The 22,130-nt window shown below is 40.1% G+C and overlaps 1 non-coding gene across 1 annotated transcript; it reads left to right on the plus strand.

Annotated features, from left to right (window-relative positions):
* Positions 1-13,196: 13,196 nt before the first annotated feature.
* Positions 13,197-13,269, plus strand: TRNAS-GGA (transfer RNA serine (anticodon GGA)). Its single transcript has one exon. It is a non-coding gene; the product is annotated as a tRNA-Ser (tRNA).
* The last annotated feature ends 8,861 nt before the right edge of the window (positions 13,270-22,130 follow it).

Consider the following 22,130-nt stretch of genomic DNA (forward strand, 5'->3'; position numbering starts at 1 on the left):
TGTGTGTGAAGGGTAGTGAGCCAGGGCACCAGTGACTTGACATGAGTTTGGAGAGATCAGCAAGGATTAGATCTTTAGAATATTTTAGGCGAAGGGCGTAGAACCCATCATGACTCTTCCTTTTCATAATATATGACAGAGTTGTTTAGAGATCTTTTAGAAAAATCTCTTATTTAAATTTACTAGATTTTTGACATTTTAGCTACTCTGTTCCATAAGGGACAGACTACCTTAAAAGTAGCAAAACAACACATCATCACATTTGACTTGGAGATGTTTGATGCTAGCTAACCAACTATTTAAGAAGCTTTTGATTTCAAGATGTAAAGACGCCACCAGGCTGTTACTGTTTAGACCAATTTAGACCTCCAATCTTTTAAATTTGCACAAAAATTCTAAATGCATTACATGCTGCTAAGACTTTTCAGATTCAACTAGAACAGGAGCATTTTATTTCCTGAGGATATGGAAGTTTGCTTGTATTAGCTGTATTTAGAAAATTATTCAAAAACTTTCTAAGTCAGACTGAGCCAATCTGGATTTTGAACACTTGCTATGATTTTAGCATTTCATCTGTTTATTTCTTAATATCTAGCCAGATTGGACTAAAGTCTTTTCATCTCGAATGGCATGGCTACGCATTAAAATGAATGGAAAGAAACAGACTTGACAACACGTATGTGTGTATGTGTGTGTGTGTGGTTTTTTGTCACCAATCAGATCACAGTTTTCTTATTAATTGAAAAATACTTACATTGAAAACAATGAAGAAAACAAAACAGAACCAAATTGTATGTGACTGACAGCTGGTTTCCTTGGGAGGTGGCTTTTGTGACTTAGAACTTTGCACAGATATGCCAAGCACAAGAGGACTGAGCTAGCAGACCTTATAAGCTGCCATTGCTTCATTCATATATTGTTACTTTTGCCCATCTTGTTCCCACTGCGTGCTTTTGTCAGCTTCTCTTGCAAGAAGGCAGAAGCCCCACAATGATCTATTATGAGCTTTTTCTTCACTAGAGATTTATTTTGGTTTTGTTGTTGTTATACTTAACATAACAGATGTTCCGGCATTTCTTTTTTCACATAATACCACTTTGAGTCTCATGTTATCCTTAAAAACCCTACAAAATTTTAGACAGTCCCTCTGAAATAATTTCCTCCTCCTTCGGAATTTTATCTTCAAGAGGGCCTTTTTCTCAGTATTTGTAATAGTGTATTAAAATGAAAGCTATGTAGAAAAGGAGCTGTTTACTCACGGGCTTTATAACTTTGGAATTAATTGCTGTTCAAAGATAATGACCCCAAGGCTGGAGTCAGAGAGTCTACACATCTACTAAAAGGGAATAAAAACATTCCTTTTGACTTTTCCACTTCTGTCCCCAATTTGTGAGCAGGACGCCATAGTGATAGTGGACTCACTTAGGAATATTCTAGAAACCAGTTGCAGGCCTGGTTTTAAAAGAATGTATTTGAGCCATAGTCAAATGCCTAAGTGCTCTGTGCTCTTCTAGGAAAGTGAAATTGAGCTCTTATTTAAGGATTCTTTAGTTACTAGACTTAGGACACTCTGACCTGGATGGCTTCCCAGACTGCCATCACCTTGTCTTGGATGCATTTCCAGACTAAGGTTTATCCAGAGCCAGCCTAGTGGTTGACCATCAGGCCCAACCTCCCCCACAGCGGCCTAGACAGTTATTGACAGGGTGCTGCCGTCTTCCTGAGCTAATGGTAGAGTCACCTGACTCTCTGCCCTCCTGGGCAAGGTGAGGGCCCCTTGCTGTGTTTGTATTCTATCACCAAAGAGAACAGCACAATGTAAAGTATCCTCTAATGTGCTAAAAGCCTCCATGAAGGATGGGTAAACAAACAAAGCATAAAGTTGCCTTTCAAGCCAATCTGTCTCTCTCTCCTAATTGTGTGGAGAACTGATTGACAAAATTGATGATCCTTAGGATCAATTTCCTCCTCAAAGGTCATTACTCAGCACAAAAGATCCAAGGGCCACAGGTTAAATTCCAGACTCATTGTTCAGCTAGTCAATGGACTGACACCAGCCTCCCTCGGATTGTTCCCCACCTCTGCCCTCTAGGAGGTCTCTCAGCCACACTCTTCTACTCATAAGCTCACCCCATTGAGCCCAGGAGATTCTCTTTCTGCCACCTCCATCTGTAGCCCACACTGGACATACTATCTGACCTTTGGCATTTATTGCTAACACCCTTTTCATATTGTCTCTGTGTCAGGTTAAGATTCTTTTGATGGCAAGTAACAGAAAATGCAAACCAAACTGACTTAAGAAAAAAAGCAAAGAAGGAAATAATTTGTTGGTTCTTGCCCCTGAAATAATCTAGGTGCAGGGGTTGGGTTCTGATTTCAGGCAAGTCTTAATCCAGAGTTCAAATGCTGTGCCTGAGATCCAGTTTTCCTCTTTCTGTTCCTGAGTTCAAGGCTTCCCCAGAGGCTCGGCGGTTAAAGAATCTGACTGCAATGCAGGAGATGTGGCAGGAGCTGCAGGTTCGATCCCTCGGCCAGGAAGATCCCCTGGAGAAGAAAATGGCACTCCAGTATTCTTGCCTGGGAAATCCCATGGAGAGAGGATCCTGATGGGCTACAGTCCATGGGGTCTCTAAGAGCTGGACAAGACTGAGCAACTAAGTATATAGTATATATTTCTTAGTTCAATATCTTTGGTGTTGATTTCTTTCTGTAGTCCCACGTGGATGTAAGGTGACTGTCAGTGGTTCCCAGGGCTCCAACTTTTCAGTTTCCTATGCAGCAGGAGACAGAAAGATCTGGGTACCACACTCTCATTCAAAAGCTCCTCGATCATGGATAGGCCAATATGGTGCACACATCAGCTTGATCTAAGCCATGTGTTCCAATCTCAAGCAGGGGGTGGAGTCAGATCCACCAGAAGCACGTGGACTGAAGGGTGGGGGAGGAGTGACTTCATGAAAGGAGAAGAGAGAATGGATACTGTGAGCAGAGATGTAAATGTGTCCCAGGTAGAAGCTAATTTGAGGACAGAAATCTCAGCTCCTACTTCTGTGTTTTCTTCGGGCTTGAGCACCATGCCTTATATTTAGTAGGTGCCTCACGAGGGCATCAATTGATTGATAACTTACCTACATACAATTTTGGACTAGTAGTACCAAAACCAGAAACAATAAACACTTTAAAAAGTGCATCTCATCAAAACTTTGCCTTGACGTCTCTTGCCTTTTGCCTGGCAAATGCCATACATTTCACAGTGACGGTGACTGTAGACACAAGCTCTGTTTAGTTGCCACATGTCTGAAGCTGCCAAAGCAGATGGTCTGGCAGGATGCTGGTGGTTCCTTGGATGTTGTTGTTGTTGTTCCAACTCTGTGACTACATGGACTGCAGAATGCCAGGTTCCCCTGTCCTTCACTATCTCCCAGAGTTTGCTCAAACTCACGTCCATTGAGTCAGTGATACTATCTAACCATCTCCTCTTCTGCCACTCCCTTCACTTCCTGCCCTCAATCTTCCCCAGGATCAGGGTCTTTTCCAATGAGTCTGCACTTCAGGTGGCCAAACTACTGGGGCTTCAGGCTCAACATTAGTCCTTTCGATGAATATTCAGGGTTGATTTCCTTTGGGATGGACTGGTTTGATCTCCTTGTAGTTCAAGTGACTCTAAAGAGTCTTCTCCAGCACCACAATTCAAAAGCATCACTTCTTTAGCCCTCAGCCTTCTTTATGGTCCAACTCCTCGGGTGAAGTTTCCTTTTACTACATGAAGTCTTCCATGTCCTTGAGAACAAACTTTCAGTGGCTTTGCATTGACTTTTGGCAATGTGGGATGCTGACTTATTCTTTATTTCTGGTCATGGTAGAAAGATGCATTCCTCTTCCTATAGTGCAAGTCAGTTGGAAGGTACTGTTGGAAGTACAGGAAAAGTACTGTGACTGGGATTCTAGATGATAGAGCAATACTATTTATTTACTTAATTAACAAAACGTATCTGGACTCTGAACTGAGCTAAGTATGAGGAAAACAGAGGTGAGCAAAAGGAGAAATGGCCTTTGCCCTATAGACCTTGAGGGCTATTTGCAGGGACACACATTACTCAAGCTACCTGTGGACAGAGTACACAGTACTTCCTTCCATCATACTGTATTTGCAATGACTGACTAGTTTGCTATTTGATTAACTACTTATTTCCTCTTCCAGTAGGCTGAAAGTTCCCTAGGTTCCTCTTTGTATCTTGGATCCTTACTTTCAGGATAATGCTTACCACTGTCTGAGTGCTTAAGAAATATTTGTTGATGGAAAGAAAATTGAATGATTCAAATCATGAACCTATTTTATCTGCCTCTAGCATTGTACCTGAGCTGAAATAAAGCAGGATAATTTTCCTTCACTGATTTACATAAATAAATATGGTAAAAGTTTACTTAACCTTTTCTAAAGGCTCATTGTACTCAAGATGATCAGAGTCTGTGCTAAAGGATTGACCTATCACTGTCTACCACTAAGATTCTGATCTATTTTAGTGAGAGGCAGGAACAAGAGATTCGATTCATTCATTCAGCTGATATTGATTTGGCACTTGCTAAATGCTGGCCACTGTTCTAGGACTCGGAGAAGGCAATGGCACCCTACTCCAGTACTCTTGCCTGGAAAATCCCATGGATGGAGGAGCCTGGAAGGCTGCAGTCCATGGGGTCGCTGAGGGTCGGACACGACTGAGCAACTTCACTTTCACTTTTCACTGTCATGCATTGGAGAAGGAAATGGCAACCCACTCCAGTGTTCTTGCCTGGAGAATCCCAGGGACTGGGGAGCCTGGTGGGCTTCCGTCTATGGGGTCGCACAGAGTCGGACACGACTGAAGTGACTTAGCAGCAGCAGCAGCTCTAGGACTAGGCATGCAGAGGGAGAAAGGCCAAACCCTTGCCCTCATGAAGCTTACAGTCTTGGAGAATTCTGTGCATGGAAAGAGTCTATGTATGTGGGGGAGTGTCTTAGTGTCCCATGACTGCTGTGATAAATTATCAAAAACTTGGTGACTTTATTCTCTCACTGTCCTGGAAGCCAGAAGTTGAAAATGAAGGTGTCAGCAGGGTTATTCTCTCTGGAGCCTCTGAGGGATAATCCGTTTCATGCCTCTCCTCTAGTTTCTGGTGGCTGGGAGCAACCCTTGATGTCACTTGGCTTGTAGACACGTCATTCTAATCTTTGCCTCTGTCTTCAGTAGCCTTCCCTTCTGAGTCTCTCTCTCTCTTTTTTTTTTTAAGATATTTTTGATGGGGACCATTTTAAAAGTATTGAATTTGTTACAACATCATTTCTGTTTTATGCTTTTTGGTTTTTTGACCAAGAAGCATGTGGGATCTTAGCTCGCTGATCAGGGATGGAACAGGCACCTCCGTATTGGAAGTGTGGAATTTTAACCACTGGATCACTAGGGAAGTCCCAAATCTCTGTGTCTCTGATCAGCCTCTTCTTTCTCTCAATGACACCAGTCATTGGATTTAGGGTCCACCCAGATCCAGGGTGATCTCATTTGGAGATCCTTCACGTAATTAATATCTGTAAAGATCCTATTTCCAAATAAGGTCCCACTCACAGGGACCTGGGATTAGGACCAGGACGTATCTTTTGGGAGGGAGAGGGGGCACTATTCAACCACCATAGGGAATCTTGCTGAATCTCACCACCTGCCCTTCTAATGCTGGCCCCCCTGGCCAGTGACTCTCTACCTGTTTTGACACCATGCCTTCCCTGGTTGCCTACCTTTCATGGTTTGTTACTCAGACCTTCTCAAACTTGCACACCCCAGCCACCCTGGCTCTGGTTTCTAAGGCCTGGATCTAGCCAGTTCAGACAGAAAGAAAGGACTCAATGACCCACAGCCAGCAGTCACTGAGTGAATGCCTCTTAAAACTTTTCAAAATAAAAAAATGAAATAAAATTGATAAGACTTCCATGGGCAGGTATCGCCTTGAGACATTAACAAACTTTAAATGTTTGTGACTTCAAAGGAGAAAAATAAGACATTTTAGCAGGGAATGACTAGCTTCTGGTGGATGATTTGATGTTGTGCAACATTTTTAAATCAAAAGAGAGCAGATGAAAAATCTAGGGAATTATCTACAGCTAAGAAGTAGAAAGGCTGTGATCGAATTTCTGGGGCTGACCAAGACTCGACACTGAGATGTCAGATAAATTAGGCACCCACATCAGCTGCAGACCTCTCACCTAATTTAGAGAAGTGATATTCACAAACACTGTCAATATTTCTGAGTTTACAATCACACCTTTGACTGTTGACTTAAAGCATCTAGTTTGGTTCAGGCTACTGGTGATGTTTACACTTTGGAATCTATTATGCATAGAAAAATTAGGGATTATCTTTGACCTGGGTACCACATATTCTTATGCAAAACTAAGTAGGGTTATTTATTCATTTAATCAATTCCATATGTTTGCTATCATCGTCACCATGTAGAGCAGATCTGATTTCTGCTGAGGTCAAACCAACATCGTCCTGTGTGTGGGGATGGTAGGTCTGATTGCGAACACAGATAGCCTGGTTGGCATTCAGACCGCGTTAAGCCTTCCTGACTTCTGCCACACAATGGCCTCGTTTTTCCTGAGAGGTCATGTGGCACGCAAAGACAGAATTGAGAGATTTTCTTCTTTGTGAAAGTACAAGTTAGGCCTAATACGTGGGAAAGGTTTGACTTGGCATGTGTTTTTTTGCTCAACCTGGAGTAGGTGGAAGAAGAGAACACAGACATTGATGAAAAATGCCAGTAAGTATTGCAACAGGTGAAAGTGTGACCCAGAGAGATGACATTTAACTACAAAATCACACCAGCCTAAGTGACAACTGTGTTCCAAGCACTGAACTTGGCCCTAGTTCTGCAAAGAGGAATTCATTACCTATTTACCCCTAGTTCTCAGACAGACAGACAGACAGACAGACAGACACACACACACACACACACACACACACACACACACACACACACACACACAGGGGAGGCTGGTAGGGGAGAAAGGACATATAAAGGCTAAGGAGATTTGTATGAAGACCTATTAATTCTATGGAGTTGAGGCTGGAATGGAATTGAGGAGGAAAAGAAAAAAAAAACAAGAAACAATTCAGAGAAGTATTCTATCTTTACGATACTGCGCAAGGCCAGTGGAAACATTCCATGCAGAAGAGATCCCTGAACAAGGCAAAACAGTGCAAGCACAGGGTGTTCAGGCACCATGGAGCTTTTCATGTGTGTGGGGTACATGGGGCAAAGGACTAGGGGTGAGGGACCAGGGCAGTGATTTGGTAAGAAACCCAAGAAGGGAAGTAAGACGGGTAGTGAAGAGCCCTTTATGAAAAACTATGGATCTGAAGTCTTTCCTGCAGCTGATGGAGAATTAGGAAAGACTTTGGAACAACAATGCAATAGTGCTTTAGGAAGATGACACAGAAGAGGGGAGGATGCGGAGTAAGGAGGGGCTGGGGGCAGTTGGGCACACTTGGAGGCTACTCCTATCATCCAACTACTATATTAGGACGTAGGCAGGGAGAGACTGGAGTGGAGATGGGGATTTGATAAGTTAGAACCTGGGGCAAAATGAGGTTCATCTGCCTGAAGGGAATCAAGGAGCTCTTGCCTAGCGAACAGGGGCACATAGCTCCGGAACTCAGCAGGTATAGGCTCTGCCACTTCAGCCCATTCAGCAGATGTTTGTCCAGCATCCAGTATGTACCAGGCATTCTACTAGGCACCAGGGATTCCAAGATGAAGAATGAATGAATTCCCATGAAACTTAATGGACATCCAGAAAAAGTAAACTAGAAAAATGGTTTCTCTCACTAGTGATTAAAAAAGAAGAAAATGAATTAATCTAGAGATGCTATTTTCTAAATGCTTTAAAATTTTTCCAGGGATTTCCCTGGTGGTTTAGTGGTTAAGTCTCCCTGCTTTCACTGCCAAGAGACTGGGTTCCATCCCTGGTCAGGGAACTAAGATCCCACAAGGTGCATGGTATGGCCAAAAAATAAAATAAATAAAAATATTAAAAAAATTTTTTTCCAAATGACATGATCCAAGGGTCACTTTGAGTGCTTTCATTTTCAGCCACATCACACACCAGGGTAGCCTCTATGTGTTCCTGCTTGCCTGGCACTCTGGGTACGTTATTGCTGGATTTGGGAACATCTCAGCTCATGGGACCTGCTTTCCCCAGCAGACGCCAGACCCTTGAGCCCTCTCTCTCCCCAGCTCCACCCTAGATGGTCAAGTGGGTCCTGAGCAACTGAGCAGACTGCCCTGCATGCCCATGTGTCTGGTGAGGGGATGACAGTGCCAGGTCAGTCCTGGAGCTAAGCTGGCACTTGGAGGGCGGCAGCAGGGTGTCACGAAAGTGGTTGCTTTTTAGGCGCTTTCTTGTTGGCTGAGAGGCTGTGCGCTCAGACAGGTTTGCTCAGCTCCATCTCATGATGCCAAACAAGACAAATGTCCCATGTTTGGGAACATTTCAGGAAACTATGGTCCAGCCACCTAATTGAGGTCTCATGCTGTGTTGAATTCTGAAAGCTACATAGAGGTGTGGAAGAGGGGCTTCAAGCGATAGAGCTAATGTTTAAATATTTCAGAACAATCAGCGTACTTCCCTGTAACACGGAAGCTGTACACCTGTGAAAGGTTTTGTTTTGTTTTGTTTTCCTCCCAAATCAAGGGATTAGCTCTCTTGAGATGGTAGAGTTAGGAGAGGGGCTGTGTTTTTAATTTTAAAAACTTATTTAAAGACCTCGCTCCATTGGCCTTTGTACCTGAGTTGGCAGTGAGCTGCTGCCCACACCGCTCCTCCTCCCATGCCAGCATCTCAGCCACCATCTGCCCTGGAAGCTTTAGGGATCATCTTCCCCAGGGCCTTTTTCACCTGTTTATTCACTTGCCACGTGAGCCCAGGCTCCCAGGTTTTCCTTTATTCCCTACCTCCTTATCCAGGAGGGTCCAGTACCTACCCCGGCTGACATCATCCCCTCCTGCCCCCTCCGCCCCCACCCACTTTTCTGTGTGCTCACCAGACTCAGAGTGGGCCAGCCTTGGCAGCCTTCTGCATCCACCACGTCTTCCCAAACATCCTCCGCTTTCTCGCCCTGAGGATCCATTCTCCTGGAGCTTCTCAAACAGCGGCTCCCTCCTCTTCCACAACCTTCCTATCAGTGGGTCCCAAACAGGTAGGTGGGGCAGATTAGGTGGTGAGGATGGGATACATTCTCTTCTGATGGCTTTTATTTTCTCAGCAGATGAAAGTCAAGAGGGGAATGTATTGGTGGTTTGAGGGGAGGAAAAGGTAAGGAGAAGTGTGGATCTTCTCCCTGCAAACACACACACACACACACACACACACACACACACACACACACACACACGAGTTTTGCCCTATCTCAGGAAATCTTCAGAAACCTGATGTTCAAGGGGGTCTGAGAACCAAGACTGAGAATCCCTACCTAGAGGAAAAAGACCAGCCAGATCTTGCTCACAGAGCAAAGTTAGAGTAAAAATAAGTTTAAAAACAAGCATGAACAGAAATGTGGGTATCATATTATGCAACTCTAATCAGCAAAAATGAATGCTTAACTCCTTTAGGAAAGATGAAGACCTTAATTGGGTTAAAAAAAACGAAATCCATCTCTCTTCCTACTATCCTCTCTACCCTGAAACAAAAACAAAATACCCTATAGTTTGTTTAAAAATAAGCAAAGGAGCAAAACTAGCAAGCAAATATAAAATAAAATAAACCAAGGGTAGAAGTTTTAGCCTCAAAGTCCAATTCAAGCAACAACAACAACAAAATTTCAGTTGAGCTGAAAGAGGTCATTCTATGTTGGCAAAAGTCACAGTTCTTAATATATCTTCTGAATTCTATTTTTTCCTCAAAATAATCTTGTCCTAGAGAGACAAGAAAAATAATTTTGAAGTCTTCATATTATGCAAAATATCTTCAAGATTTTCAAAAATCTACCATGTACAATTAAAGTATATCAGTTTTGTACCTTTATGTATTAAAAATTAAAATATACAGAACACACTCTATTAGAATACAATACAAAATTGATTGATAGACTGATTTTTGAATTGGATATTTTTAACATCCCATTCTTGGTCCTTGTCTGATGAAGTTCGTTAAAAGTCAATATGAGTATGAGAACAATAAACTAAAGCTGAATCAACAACTATAAAGCTTGCACCTTAAACACAGAATTCGGCATACTAAAGTTTGAGTTAAAATGCATGTTTTTTTAATGCATAGAAAAGGTGTTGAAAAATATACAACAAATGTTAATAGTTATCTTTGAGTAATATGATTACTGGGGGAAGCATTTTCCTTTTATTATTTTTCTTGTAGAGTATTTTTACAACTTTTAGGTCACTTTTCCAATAAAAAAAAACTAAGTGAAAAAAAAAAAAAGGATATTCCTTAATATCACTCTTCTCAATTCAAGAACTGTCAGTGTAAACATTTTTTTCTTTCAGCACCAGGAATCATGTGAGAGTTGTGTGGAAATTTTTGCCAACACACCTGCAGTGGAGGGCTTAAGATGTTTTCCAGTTTATTTTTCTCTTTGTGGGGTATCCAGTTGTATTTGGGAAACTGTTCATTTTCGTCTGATGCAGAAATTATTCAAAGATACCAATTTCATGGGACTGCTCTCTCTTTCTAGATCCAGGGCAGAATTTTTCAAAACTGTACATAGCCATCTGAAAGAAGAATGCTGTTTTTGAATCATCGGGCAGTTTGCAGGTGGATGCTGGGTTCCAAGACCAGGGAAAATTCTCGTGGGTGAAGGAGTTCTGCAGGATATCATATGGCATAACCAATAGAGTAAGAAAATTCCAGAGACCGAGGAAAGGGTAAGTAGGGGAGAGCGCTGAGAATTCTCCTCCTCACACTTGGTTCCTTTGTGGCTAGTCTTTATCGGAAGAAAAGACCAGGTGCAGAGGGAGTGTCCCCTCAGAATATGCTGGTTTTATTCCACATCTTTTCAACCAGCACCAGTGAAAGGAACTGGCTGCAGGGTGAATTCAAAAGCAGAAAGAAAATAACATGATAGAATATTTTCTCAAAAGATTTAAGAACAAAGATTCTTGATTCCCACTCCTCCCTAGCGGGAACCATGAATTACAGGTGGACATTCAGAAAGTAGTTAACTTCTTAATTCAAATGAATTTTTATCAAGTTGATCACAAACATGTAGGAATATTAGCTACTTCTCTACAACTGATTTCAGCTTAAAAATACAAGGAAAATTACCTGTTTATTCAAAATCCAGAGTTTTAGTGCCTCTACTACATTGCCATTTCACAGGCAACTGTATATTCAGGTATATTCTGGAAGGTGTGGAGAATTTGACGAATGAAACTACCATGCGTAGTTTATATAGTAGCAACAGTAATAGATGGATTAGAGGGGGAGTGTATGTCTCAATCAACCCATTCTATATTCATGAAACACTTATTTCAGCATCATCATGCAAGCTGAATTGTGAAAGAAATTACCTAAGAAAACCATCTGGTTGACTTATGGCAATGAGTCAGGTAAAGAGTTAATTCCATGGCTCCTGACCTTCTCAAACACAAGAACATTTTTTTTTAACTTCAAAACCTTCCTCAACATAACTTTAGTTGTAATTTTAATGCAAGTTCTTTGAAAAGTAATACATCAAGAGTAAAAATTAGAGTTCAACAGTAATTTGAAATTCAGTAAAACACGTCTATAGCTATTCTAAATAGAACTACATTTGTCTAATATATAGTAATTGGGGATCTTTAGACAGTGCTTTTAGCTAGTGTGGATTCATAGACCTCTGGAAGTATTGTAGAAATCTGGGGCCTCAGAGAAACTCTGGGCTAAATCCTTGTGGTAGTTATTAGTGCTACTTCCCCAAAATGTCTGATTCTCTTCCTCAGTACAGATACAGGATAGAATTGCACTTTTTGACCTTTAAAGTCTCATGACTTGTCTTGGCCAATCAAATGTGAGTGGAAGTGACATATGTAATTTCCTGGCAGAACTTTTAAGAGCCAGTGGTTTGCCCCTCCCCTTTTCATCTGACACTGACTGGCAAAACCCAACATGGCTGAGGTCCCATCAACCAGTCTCTGACTCAGAATGACACACAGGAAAGGCCCCAACCACTCATACTAAGGGAGCTATGGAACATTAGCCAGGAATAAACCTGTTTTTTATTTATTTATTTTTTAAGTCATTGAGATGTTAGAGCTGTTTGTTACTGCAGCAAAACCTGGCTTATTCTGACTTGCCTGGTTCTTTGAGATGGAGACTTACTTGTTCTTTATAGGCAGATCATCTAGTCCACTGTGCCAGTCACTTATTCCAAAGTATGTATTGCCCAGTTAAGCTAAGATCTTCCTTGCAACCTTCTACGAACTCAGAGACAATTCCCAAATATATTTCCAGCTACTGAACTGCCATCTCCTATGGTTCAGGATTTTTTTTTTTTTCTCTTTAGATATCATTTATTTTAGCCAGGCAGGCTTTTGGCAAAGTAAATTTTTCTAAGGAACAGAAAGAATATGGAGAAGAAATGATTAACAACAAAAAATAAAACATGCTAGGCCAAATATGGAGGCCAAAGGAAGGACAAGAATACCCCAGCTACTTAGATGCGACTCAGGTAGGTTTGAGGAGAGTGGCTTGATCTGGAATCAAGACTTTACCAAGAGGAGCTGAGCAACCCCATTCCTTCACATTTATTCGATAGCCCCTGGACTTCTCATCAGAATTACTCTAGGCTACTTCCTTTCACACATCATACCAGATCTGTCCTGGCAGGCCTGGCATTCTCTCCCCATTCACTTAGCTATTGCATCAGCATTTCTGAAGTCCACTTTGACTTAAGACACATTGCCTGCAGAGTACAGACTTTAAAACTATTTGCAATCAACTGTGGAGGAGCATATTTCTTGCTGTGAAGAAACTGACAACCCAGCACAGCATATTAGACTCTCCTGGGCAACTTTGACAAATACTGATGCCCAGATAGCATCTGAAATCAATTAGACCAGAGTCTCTGAAAAAAAATTAATGAAGACACCTTTTTGTTTTATCATCTGTGGTCTTGAAAATAACTGATCCTCTTCCTATAAAAGTTTTATATGTATAAATAATGTTGAAGAGGGCCTCCCTGGTAGCTCAGAGGTTAAAGCATCTGCCTGGAATGCAGGAGACCCAGGTTCAATCCCTGAGTCAGGAAGATCCCCTGGAGAAGGAAATGACAACCCACTCCAGTACTCTTGCCTGGAGAGTCCCATGGAGGGAGGAGCCTGGTAGGCTACAGTCCATGGGGTCGCAGAGTTGGACACGACTGAGCAACATACTACTACTAATGTTGAAGAAAGAATTATACCCCAGCTTTCTAATGAGTAATCCCAAATCCATGATCAAATTCCCAGATAAGACTTCTCACTTTTATGTTATTTTGTCCTTTGTGTGCTGTGTGCTTTGTCGCCCAGTCGTGTCTGACTCTTGCAACCCCATAGACTATAACCTGCCAGGCTCCTCTGTCCATGGGATTCTCTAGGCAAGAATACTGGAGTGGGTTGCCATTTCCTTCTCTAGGGGATCTTCCCGACCCAGGAATCTAACCCAGGTCTCCTGCATTGCAGGCAGCCTCTTTACCAACTAAGCTACAAGGGAAGGTATCTATTGCTATGTAACAAATTGCTACCAATAGAGGGGCTTAAAACAACATACATTTATTATTTCACAGTTTATGTGGCTCAACCATCTAGGTCTTGTCCTCAGGATCTCAAAAAAAAATGTGTTCAAAATGTTGACTGAGCTGTTTCCCTTGGTGGACCTCAGAGACCTCCTCAAAGCTCATGCGCTGTTGGCAGAATTAGGTTCCTTGCTGCTATAAGACTGCTGTCCTCATTTCTTGTTAACTTTCATCCCAGGGCTGCTCTCAGTTCCTAGAGGCCATGGCAGTGTCTTGCCATATGGCCTTCTCACAGAACCTTGCAAAATATGGCAGCTGACTTCTTCATGGCCAGGAGGAGAATCTCTTCTGAGCCTTTCACCTGACAAAGTCAGGCCCACCCAGGACAATCTTGCTTGTCATTAACTTAAAATCAGTCTGTTTTTGAACTTCCATTACATCTGGTAAGTCCTTTCACCTTTGCCATATTCTGTGGACTAGGAGCAAATGATACATCCAACCAAATTCAATGTGAAGGGATTGTAGCAGGGCTGGCTCACCAGGTATCATTTTAGCATGTGTATCAGTTCAGTTGCTCAGTCGTGTCCTACTCTTTTTGACCCCATGGACTGCAGCTCAGTGGGCTTTCCTGTCTATCATCAACCCCGAGAGCTTACTCAAACTCATGCCCATCAAGTCAGTGATGCATCCAACCATCTCATGCTCTGTCGTCCCCTTCTCCTCCTGCCTTCAATCTTTCCCAGCATCAGGGTCTTTTCCAATAAGTCAGTTCTTTGCATCAGGTGGCCAAAGTATTGGAGCTTCAGCTTTAGCATCAGTCCTTCCAATGAATATTCAGGACTGATCTCCTTTAGGACGGACTGGTTGGATCTCCTTGCAGTCCAACGGACCCTCAAGAGTCTTCTCTAACACCACAGTTCAAAAGCATTAATTCTTCAGCGCTCAGCTTTCTTGATAGTTCAACTCTCACATCCACACCTGACTACTGGAAAAGCCACAGCTTTGACTAGACAGACCTTTGTCGGCAAAGTAATGTCTCTGTTTTTTAATATGCTGTCTAGGTTGGTCATAGCTTTTCTTCCAAGGAGCAAGCATCTTTTAATTTCATGGCTGCAGTCACCATCTGCAGTGATTTTGGAGCCCAAGAAAATAAAGTCTGTCACTGTTTCCATTGTTTCCCCATCTAATTGCCATGAAGTGATGGGACCAGATGCCATGATCTTCGTTTTTTGAATGTTGAGTTTTAAGCCAGCGTTTTCACTCTCCTCTTTCCACTTTCATCAAGAGGCCCTTTAGTTCCTCTTCACTTTCTGCCATAAGGGTGGTGTCATCTACATATCTGAGGTTATTGATCTTTCTCCTGGCAATCTTGATTCTATGATTAGCATGTTATGCCACACTGTTTCTAAACTCATTATAATATCTGTGTATTTTCTTAGTATTATGATGACTCACAATAGACAGTATCATCATCAGCAAAATCATCATCACTATCAACATCTTCGTCCTCACCCAAATCTTTCTCTGAACAATAGAGAAAATACTATAAAGAGAGATTAGCCCCTCTTTCCCTGCCCCTGGTCTAGTTCCTAACCCCTGCCCATTGTAGCAAGTTTATGGTCAACAGCTGTACATTTCTGGCTCATTTTCAGCCTGTTCCCAATTATGACCACCACCTCCCCCCAGTCTTCTGAAAGTTCATACTTAAGATCCATGTGCGAGAATCAAAATTGTTTCCTCCAACTAAAAAGAACTCGCTTGCCTGATGATACCCTAACACATGCCCACATTCAGTCAATGTTAGAAATCAGTCTAAGTTACATAACACAGATCCTAAAATGATATTATCTTCTAAAATAACAGAAAGGAGATGGTGACTGCTAGGCAAATAAGTATAGTATTATAATAATAGTGATTTGTAATATATAATATTAAATTAACAATATAGCAATTAATGTAGGAAGGTAGTAATTAGTAGAGTAATGTAGTGAAGAATTAGTAATGTAGTAATATATAAATAATAGTAATTTGATGTGGGAAGGCCATGGATGCAGATTGGGAAAGATCTCAATGGTCAGATTTTAGACACTAAATAATAACAGGGATATTCTTCCTGGTTTCTTTTCACTGCAAGTTTTCTGTTTTCCCACAAAATGCAAAGCAAAGGGGGGACATATGAGGTACTGATTATTTGATACTTTAGTAACAATCATGAAATAGTTTGCAACCAATTCTCTGTCCAATAAGTGAGCAGGCAGAGTGCAAAACCTAAAGCAGTGTGATAGAGATATTAGACAGAATGCTAACAAAATTAACACCCAGGGGAATTTTTTTTATAAGTTTCTACTTTTCTGAGATTCAACATTGATATGTTTTTCTCATTTAGGTTCACTAAGTTATGTTTATTATTAATTCAAATTCACAATATTGAAGGGGAGATATTTCCCATATGGTCCCATATGGTTGACATGCTGCTCTGGAGGTTCATAAATTTGGAAGAGTTTTGATTAACACTGACAGAAAACCCTTTGAAAACATATGGCTGTATATACATCATGTCATTTCTCATAAGATGACACATCCTTCTTCACTTTTCCCTAATAAGATGAGTTCAGTTGTATTTAAGAAACATGATAATACTTCGTTGATTTTTCTTTATGGGGGAGAAAAATTGAGTAAAAATAAACTATTTTGTTGTTTGCAGCAGACGCTGAAAGCCTAGCAGATAGTCTGTGGGAATGGAAAAAAAAAAAAAGAGTGCTATCCCTAAGTACTTTTTATAGATGCAATTAACATGTTGTAAACTTGGAGTGATTTTTGACACTCCCCCCAACCCAATTTCCTTCTTGGTGACTCTGGTCCACATTCCACCTCGCTGAATGGGGATTCATCTTCTTCTCATCAGGTTTTAGATCTGCTCTCAGCTGTCCTCGTTGATCACAGCTTTCATACTGTTTTGGCTGCAAAGCCATTCTCATCCTTGTTAATGTACATTTTCAAATGAACAGTTATCTTTATTTCTTAAGTTAGTTTGTTTCTGCTTCTTCTGAAACCCATTGCAAGAAATTCATTTTTGAGATTTTGGACATTAGCTGTTGGCAGTATATTTTGAAATATAACAAATATAGAAAGCAAATTGGCAACTTGGATCAGAAATCGTAAAAAATAGGTTTATGCCTTTTGATTCAGTAATTCCTCTTTAGATTTACCACTAAGGAATAATTTAATATGCAAAGAAAAATTTATTATCAAGGATGTTTATAGTAGTGTTATTTATTATGGCAAAAAATTCAGGAAAATCTTAAATAGACAAAAAAAGAATGATGGTTAAATAAATGTTGATAACACTCCAGAAAACACTGACAAGCTGCAGGATAATAGTGGAGAATTAAAGTTAACATGCTAGAGTATATCCAACCCAGCGCCTAGTGAAATGTACACAATTAGTTTCTGTAAAAAGATAAAAGTTCATCAGTAGTTTCTAAACAGAGAAAAGCCTATAAATTCACGTCAGAAACTAATAAGTGTGGCAGCCTAAGAAGGAAACAAATGATTTTGCTGTGCCGGGACTGACCCGCCCCCAAACCAACCCTGAAGAAAGAGAAAAGAGTTAGTGAAATGCTGAGATATCTCATTAATACCTTTCAGTTTGGGGAGAAAACTGAGGAACGGAGCGGGTGACTTGGAGAAGACCCTAGCAAATCTTATTTCATCTTAAATTCCCTACATTTCACATGGATGTCAGCTAAGGGAGGTGCACGGTGCCATGGCCTGTCATTTCTACTGAGTCAGTTTGGGAAACAAACTAGTGTATAGGGTACTTCACAGGACCTCAGAAGAAAGGGGAGAGCTATGTTCCCTCTAGTGAGCTTCCTGCTCATTCCACTCCATACTGTTAGGCTGAGAAAAAAAGGAGACCAATAGGAATACCCTCAAACTCAAAGATGGTTTCAAACTCAAAGAACACAGAAGCTCCAGGAAAACTGGAAATATTATAAAGATGTCTGCGACCATACTGTGGCATAAAGAAGGTCTGAGCAACCATGCAAATGTCCTTTAGAAAGAAGAGGGTACAAATTTTCTAAGATGATTAAAATCTGAGAATCTAATGTAAAACAGTGACTATAGTTGATATCACTGTATTATATGATTAAAATGTCCTAAGAGAGTAGAAATTAAATGTTATCACCAAAGGAAAAAGCTACTTCTGCGAAGTGATGGATGGGTTAATTCAAGGTGGGAATCTTTTTACACTGAAAGAGAAAGAAAGAAATGAAGGAAGAATGAAAGAAAGAAGGGAATGGAAAGAGAAAGAGGAGAAAAAACATAGATGAAAAATTCAGGCTGGATGAAAACAATCTGAGAAACGGAATAAATTGTTCCAGGAGATTATTCCATAGTATAGAAAAACTTAGAAAATCAACAAGACGAAACAGCAAAATGAATAATAACAGAGTGAGAAGAAAAGGAATGGTGCAACAATCAAAACACTGAGAACTAAAGCGATAACATTACAATACATTTAAATTAGCAAGCAAAAGAATAGATGCAAATAAACATTAGATGACTGGAATGGAGAAATTCTTGAGATCATCATAGTGGACACAAAAGTAAAAGCAGAGTAAAGCAATGTAAAAGAAGATGGAAGACGAGGATAATCCAACATAAGGATAATTAATTGGCTTCCCTGAAGTGATACTCCAAAAGAATAGGAAAAGTGTTTTTGAGGCATAATAGTGAAAACCAAAAATCTTTGAAAGGAAGAAGTTGATCTACTCGCTATGTTCCAGAGAAAAATTGATAGTGGAGTCCACGTGGAGATGTGTCTTGGTTCAAATAGTAAGCTCAGGAGGAAAGAACTTTTTAGAATATATTTTTTATTGAGGTATAGTTGATTTATAAGATTATATTCATTTCAGGTAAATGACATAGTGATTTGATATTTGCATAAGTTGCAAAATGATCACTACAATAAGTCTAGTTACTATCTGTCACCATAGAAAATTATTATGGTATTATTGACTATATTCCCTAAGGAATAAAGAATTCTTCAAACTGTCAGGGAGTAAACACAAGCCACCAGCAAAGGAAACCATGAGGTTGGTCTTGGACATGCTATAAATTTTCCATGTCAGAAGTTGATGTAGAATTTTTCAAGATTCTAAGGAAAACAAAATGATTTTCTAAAACATTAAGACAAGACAATTGACTGTTTGAATATAAAAAGTCACAGGCAGATATTCTCAAACATGAAAAAATAGTGAAATACAGCATCCATAACCCATTTTTAAAAGAGTTTCTAACAGAGGGAACCAGCCAACCAAGAGGTGAATGAAATACAGAATTTAAGCAAGGAAACTTTGTGGCTGAAAAGACTAGTGATGAGACGTGAATCCAACTAAATATGGTTTAAGATCTAACATGAGAATTTAATTGCAGAACAATGTACACATTATTCATCTGGGAAAAGTCTGCAAAGCTACAAAAGCAAAGAAACTGGGGCTGGGTGTTGGGGAGAGGGATGGTAAGAAAAATAAGAGAAGTAATTTTGTCTTTTTAGTAGGTGAATAAATTGTGTAATTAAAAATTTATGACTCCAACCTCTTTTTTTTTTTAACTTTTTAGTTTTAGTTTATTTTACTTTATAATACTGTATTGGTTTTGCCATACATTGACATGAATCAACCACGGGTGTACATGCGATCCCAAACATGAACCCCCCTCCCACCTCCCTCCCCACAACATCCCTCTGGGTCATTCCCGTGCACCAGCTCCAAGCATGCTGTATCCTGCATCGGACATAGACTGGTGATTCGATTCTTACATGATAGTATACATGTTTCAATGCCATTCTCCCAAATCATCCCACCCTCTCCCTCTCCCTCTGAATCCAAAAGTCCGCTATACACATCTGTGTCTTTTTTGCTGTCTTGCATACAGGGTCATCATTGCCATCTTTCTAAATTCCATATATATGTGTTAGTATACTGTATTGGTGTTTTTCTTTCTGGCTTACTTCACTCTGTATAATCGGCTCCAGTTTCATCCATCTCATCAGAACTGATTCAAATGTATTCCTTTTAATGGCTGAGTAATACTCCATTGTGTATATGTACCACAGCTTTCTTATCCATTCATCTGCTGATAGACATCTAGGTTGTTTCCATGTCCTGGCTATTACAAACAGTGCTGCGATGAACATTGGGGTACATGTGTCTCTTTCAATTCTGGTTTCCTCGGTGTGTATGCCCAGCAGTGGGATTGCTGGGTCATATGGCAGTTCTATTTGCAATTTTTAAAGGAATCTCCACACTGTTTTCCATAGTGGTTGTACTAGTTTGCATTCCCACCAACAGTGTAGGAGGGTTCCCGTTTCTCCACACCCTCTCCAGCATTTATTGCTTGCAGATTTTTGGATCGCAGCCATTCTGACTGGTGTGAAGTGGTACCTCATTGTGGTTTTGATTTGCATTTCTCTAATAATGAGTGATGTTGAGCATCTTTTCATGTGTTTGTTAGCCATCCATATGTCTTCTTTGGAGAAATGTCTATTTAGTTCTTTGGCCCATTTTTTGATTGGGTAGTTTATTTTTCTGGAATTGAGTTGCATAAGTTGCTTGTATATTTTTGAGATTAGTTGTTTGTCAGTTGTTTCATTTGCTATTATTTTCTCCCATTCAGAAGGCTGTCTTTTCACCTTGCTTATATTTTCCTTTGTTGTGCAGAAGCTTTTAATTTTAATTAGATTCCATTTGTTTATTTTTGCTTTTATTTCCAGAATTCTGGGAGGTGGATCATAGAGGATCCTGCTGTGATTTATGCTGGAGAGTGTTTTGCCTATGTTCTCCTCTAGGAGTTTTATAGTTTCTGGTCTTACATTTAGATCTCTAATCCATTTTCAGTTTATTTTCATGTGTGGTGTTAGAAAGTGATCTAGTTTCATTCTTTTACAAGTGGTTGACCAGTTTTCCCAGGACCACTTGTTAAATGAAAATGGAGAGATCACAACAGACAACACAGAAATACAAAGGATCATAAGAGACTACTATCAGCAGTTGTATGCCAATAAAATGGACAACATGGAAGAAATGGACAAATTCTTAGAAAAGTACAATATTCCAAAACTGAACCAGGAAGAAATAGAAAATCTTAACAGACCCATCACAAGTATGGAAATTGAAACCGTAATCAGAAATCTTCCAGCAAACAAAAGCCCAGGTCCAGACGGCTTCACAGCTGAATTCTACCAAAAATTTCGAGAAGAGCTAACACCTATCCTACTCAAACTCTTCCAGAAAATTGCAGAGGAAGGTAAACTTCCAAACTCATTCTATGAGGCCACCATCACCCTAATACCAAAACCTGACAAAGATACTACAAAAAAAGAAAACTACAGGCCAATAGCACTGATGAACATAGATGCAAAAATCCTCAACAAAATTCTAGCAATCAGAATCCAACAACACATTAAAAAGATCATACACCATGACCAAGTGGGCTTTATCCCAGGGATGCAAGGATTCTTCAATATCCGCAAATCAATCAATGTAATTCACCACGTTAACAAATTGAAAAATAAAAGCCATATGATTATCTCAATAGATGCAGAGAAGGCCTTTGACAAAATTCAACATCCATTTATGATAAAAACTCTCCAGAAAGCAGGAATAGAAGGAACATACCTCAACATGATAAAAGCTATATATGACAAATCCACAGCAAACATTATTCTCAATGGTGAAAAATTGAAAGCATTTCCCCTAAAGTCAGGAACAAGACAAGGGTGCCCACTTTCACCGCTACTATTCAACATAGTTCTGGAAGTTTTGGCCACAGCAATCAGAGCAGAAAAAGAAATCAAAGGAATCCAAATTGGAAAAGAAGAAGTAAAACTCTCACTGTTTGCAGATGACATGATCCTCTACATAGAAAACCCTAAAGACTCCACCAGAAAATTACTAGAGCTAATCAATGAATATAGTAAAGTTGCAGGATATAAAATCAACACACAGAAATCTCTTGCATTCCTATACACTAATAATGAGAAAGTAGAAAAAGAAATTAAGGAAACAATTCCATTCACCATTGCAATGAAAAGAATAAAATATAGGAATATATCTACCTAAAGAAACTAAAGACCTATATATCAAAAACTATAAAACACTGATGAAAGAAATCAAAGAGGACACTAATAGATGGAGAAATATACCATGTTCGTGGATTGGAAGAATCAATATAGTGAAAATGAGTATACTACCCAAAGCAATTTACAAATTCAATGCAATCCCTATCAAGCTACCAGCGATATTTTTCACAGAACTAGAACAAATAATTTCAAGATTTGTATGGAAATACAAAAAACCTCGAATAGCCAAAGCAATCTTGAGAAAGAAGAAT

Source organism: Budorcas taxicolor, chromosome 23, assembly GCF_023091745.1.
Source record: "Budorcas taxicolor isolate Tak-1 chromosome 23, Takin1.1, whole genome shotgun sequence".
In the NCBI taxonomy this organism is placed as follows: domain Eukaryota; kingdom Metazoa; phylum Chordata; class Mammalia; order Artiodactyla; family Bovidae; genus Budorcas; species Budorcas taxicolor.